The sequence below is a fragment of the Bison bison genome, unplaced genomic scaffold, assembly GCF_000754665.1.
Source record: "Bison bison bison isolate TAMUID 2011002044 unplaced genomic scaffold, Bison_UMD1.0 scf7180017864485, whole genome shotgun sequence".
In the NCBI taxonomy this organism is placed as follows: Eukaryota; Metazoa; Chordata; class Mammalia; order Artiodactyla; family Bovidae; genus Bison; species Bison bison.
Genome location: NW_011495045.1, coordinates 6,710,589 through 6,715,110, shown reverse-complemented (window position 1 = coordinate 6,715,110; position 4,522 = coordinate 6,710,589). Strand labels below are relative to the sequence as shown.

The window sequence follows — 4,522 nt, the reverse complement described above, 5'->3', positions numbered from 1 at the left end:
GGGCCGAAAGCCACAACTGCGGAGCCCACGCGCAGCATCTACTGGAGCCCGCGCACCCTGGAGCCCGCGCACCCTGGAGCCCGCGCACCCTGGAGCCCGCGCACCCTGGAGCCCGCGCACCCTGGAGCCCGCGCACCCTGGAGCCCGCGCTCTGCAACGAGAACAGGCGCCGCTACGAGCCGCCCGCGCACCACAACCAGAGCAGTCCCTGTTTGCCACAGAGAAAAGCCCCTGTGGCAACGAAGACCTAGCACGGCCAAAAATAATAAATAAAAAATAAATAATTATACAAAAGAAGAAAATTAGCTTAAAAATAAATTAATTAAAAAAATAAAAACTTTCTTTGAACTGTTAAAAATGCCACGGAGGAAAGTTTCCATAAGTCACAGGCAATATTCACTTAAGAACTATTCAATGTAGTTTTCAAATTACAGAGGTCAGAGAAGAAGAAGAAATCATTTGTTCATACAATAGAAATTATTTAATTATTTAATTTGAATAGCAGATATTTTAAAATACTTGCAAGGCACAAGAGAAATAAATCAGTGCTAAACAGGTCAAAACAAATTATTTGAAAAAGTATAGAAACCATTTTGAGTAGAAGTAATGTTTTCTACAAGGGGAAATGACACTTAGAAAATAAAAAAGTAAGGAATACTAATTAGAGACACTGTACACAGTTGGATTTTTAATTTTTTTAAAACCACAAAATAACAAACTCCTATCCTACATTACAGTTGATTAATGTAAAGAGTCTTTAATGAAATCTCCCATTTATGGGTCTGCCCCAAATCTTCAGGAAACCTTCTTCACACATTTTGAACAGAAATAAATGCCACCATTAAGAGAGAAAAAAGGCAAGTAACAGATAGGAGAAAGATGTATGTAGCTTATGTACTGGATAAAGGACTTAATATGGATAGAAATATCCACATACATAGAAATAACTCCTATATATTAACAGTAATAATAAAAGATTTAACGGACACTTTACAAGAAAAGATACCACACTGTCAATAAAGGTATGAATTAATACTCAACCTCATTAGTCATCATGGGAAATGCAAATTAAAATCATTATGCAATGCTATTTTACATATACCAAAGTGACTAAAATGAAAAACATAAGTAATCTCAGGCATTGGTGAGAATGTAGAGCAACTTACTATGCAATGTAAATTGGTACAACCATATTGGAAAACTTCCTGACAGTAACCAACATAAATGTACATACTGTTAAATTAAAGAGGCCATCCAACTGAAGTGCCCTTAATGCTTTAGTAGCCTGTAAGCAAACCAAAATCTAAGCCTGTAATGCCTCAAGTTTAAAAATCAAAACTTAAGGACAACCAATCATAAACAGCCAATTTAGGCTTTCCCAAATAAAGCTACTGCTTAAGCTATAGCCAAACAAATAAGCTTTGCTTCCACCTCCTTTCCATAAAAGACTTTGCCCAATTTGGATCAATTTTTGCTCAAATAAACTTAAAAATTTTAATATGCCTCAGTGTATCTTTTAACAACACACATGATTTTGCAGAACTCCTTCTAGGTGTATACAGAAATGTGTATCTTTGTTACCCAAAGACATAGGCCAAATTCTTCACAGCAGCATTATTTCTAACAGTAAAAAACTACAAATAACCTCAAATGTCCTAGAAAAAGCAAAACTGCAGCAAATTTAATGCCCACTTCTATAGCACAAACTTTAAAACATAATTTGGCATATCATTTTATTTTTTAAATAGCTTTACTGAAGTATAATTTACATATGATAAAATTCACTCATTTTACGTGAATTTAGGTCTACAAATTTTGATGTATACAGTTGTACAACTACCTCCACAATAAGGATGTAGAACATTTCCATCATCCCAAAGAGTTCTACTTCCCTCAATTCTACCATGGAGAAACAGTTTTCTGTGCCTACAGTTCTGGCTTTTCTAGAATTTCATAAAAATACAGTCATACATTAAGTAATCCTCTGTGTCTGCCTTCTTTCACTTGGCATAATGCTTCTGAAATTCATCCAAGCTTTTGATGTACCAACTCATCCCTTCTTATAGTTGAGTATAATATTCCACTGTATGAATTTATTACAATCTGTTTACTCATTCAACACCGCCAGGGATTGGATTGTTTCCAGTTTGGGGCAACTATAAAGTTACTATGAACATGTAAGTACAAGCACCTGTGTAGACATATGTTTATATTTTTCTTTGGTAAATCCTTAGAAGCAGGATTGTTGGATTTTCCCAGTAAATGTACATTTAACTCCATCAGAAACTGCCAAACTGCTTTCCTGCCGGAAATATGTGAGAGATAGGTGCTCCACATCTTTACTAACACTAAGTGTTGGTACTATCAACCTTTTAAATCTTAGCCATTCTAACAGATGCTCAGCTGCATCTCCTCATGGTTTTAATCTGCATATTCCTAAAGATTAAAGATCTTGAGTGACTACCCTCCTGGTTCAGTGGCTAAGGTTCCATGCTCCCAATGCAGGGGGCCTGGGTTCAATCCCTGGTCAGGGAACTAAGAATCCATCAAGCTGAAACTAAAACCTGGCACAGATATATTTTTTAAATAACAACAATAATAATAAAGATGCCGAGCATTTTTTCATGTGCTTCCTATCCATTTGAGTATCTTCTTTTGTGAAATGTCCACATTTCCCATTTTTAGTTGTGTTTACATTCTTATGTCATGAGTTCTTCATATATGGTGGATTTAAGTCTTGTTATCAGATACATGTCTTACAAATATTTCCTCCCAAAGAGGAAAAGTGTTTGACTGTAATAAAGATTTATAATTTTTTTCTTTTGCAATTTCAGCTTTTCACATTAACAGAAAATCTTATCTAACCCAAAGTCACCAAGATTTTCTCCTACGCTTTCCTTTAGAGTGGTACAGTTTTAGCACTTACATTTAGGTTTGTAATCCAACATTTTGAACTGCATCTGGTGTGAAGGAGCTCAAAGCATGTTACCCCAAGATATGCTACCTTGGCATACTGATTATTTTGAGTTTGAGGCTTTGGGAAACAATAGGTATAAGAAGGGCACTCTGACCCTCCTTTTCTTTTGAAAGCAGGAGCTGCAATCCCTATGTAAAAGGTACCCTCCCTGTGCCAGGAGGAAGGAAGACATCCTGATCACCAGAAACAGGGAATCTGGGGCCAACGTGTGTGTGCTAAGTCGCTTCAGTCATATCTGACTATTTGCAACCCCATGGACTATAGCCCGTTAGGCACTTCTGTCCATGGGATTCTCCAGGCATGAATACTGGAGTGGGTTGCCATTTCCTTCTACACTGGGGCCAATAAAACCGTACAAATAAGCATTGTTTACTTCTTTACCATGTACTACTCCTAACCAAAAGTTCTTTGTCTTGTCAATTCTTCACAAATTTATTGTCTGTTTTATCTAAAAGTTATGAAAGCTTCCTGCTCTGGTCATCTTTCACATCTTCATTCTCTTGTACAGACATCCATGTACCTGTAAAAATTTAATAAAATCTGTATATTATTTTCCCATTGATCTATCTTATGTGATTCTCATAAGTGTGATTCTCAGACCAGCCAGAGAACCTAAGAGGATAGAGAATTTTTTCCTCCCTACAAGAGCAAAGTAAGAGCCAGTAACCTTTTTTTCCCTGCATATGGATATCTATTTGTTTCAGAGCCATCTGTTGAAAAGGCTTTCTTCTCCCCACTGAATTATCCTGGGAGTTCAGAGCAAGTTTCAATCTAGTATTAATTTATCCCCACTGCTCAAGTGTAAACTTTCTGGCTCATGGCAGGTGAACACTTCCCAGACCTGTGTGAGCCTTGCTAACTATTCAAACTATTGTTTTCCTGTGACTCTTTCCCTGGTCTTGTGTAGTTTTACCCATAACGTTTACAGATCAATATCCTGGAAATTCCTCTGAGAAGAAAGCTGAATCAATCTTAGGGCTCTCTTGTTTGTTTCCCTTCTCTCAGGAACCATACGTGCTGCCTGCTTTGTCCAATGTTTATAAACACTTGTTTCATACATTTTGTCCAGGTCTCTAGTTGTTTACAGGAGAACAATTCCTATAACAAATTTTCTGAATACAGGTCATTTTATTCTTATATAGTACAGTGTACAGGTAATTCTCAAAGCTTACAGAAAGATTAGTAACCTTTTCAGTTCAGTTCAGTCGCTCAGTCATGTCTGACTCTTTGCGACCCCATGAATCGCAGCACGCCAGGCCTCCCTGTCCATCACCAACCCCCAGGGTTCATTCAGACTCACGTCCATTGAGTCAGTGATGCCATCCAGCCATCTCATCCTCTGTCGTCCCCTTCTCCTCCTGCCCCCAACCCCTCCCAGCATCACAGTCTTTTCCAATGAGTCAACTCTTCGCATGAGGTGGCCAAAGTACTGGAGTTTCAGCTTTAGCATCATTCCATCCAAAGAAATCCCAGGGCTGATCTCCTTCAGAATGGACTGGTTGGATCTCCTTTCAGTCCAAGGGACTCTCAAGAGTCTTCTCCAAC

General features: G+C 38.1%; 1 protein-coding gene across 2 annotated transcripts in view; it reads right to left on the bottom strand.

Annotated features, from left to right (window-relative positions):
• HIBCH (3-hydroxyisobutyryl-CoA hydrolase) overlaps positions 1–4,522 on the bottom strand; it is a 116,107-nt gene that overhangs the window by 9,058 nt on the left and 102,527 nt on the right. The window lies entirely within an intron of this gene.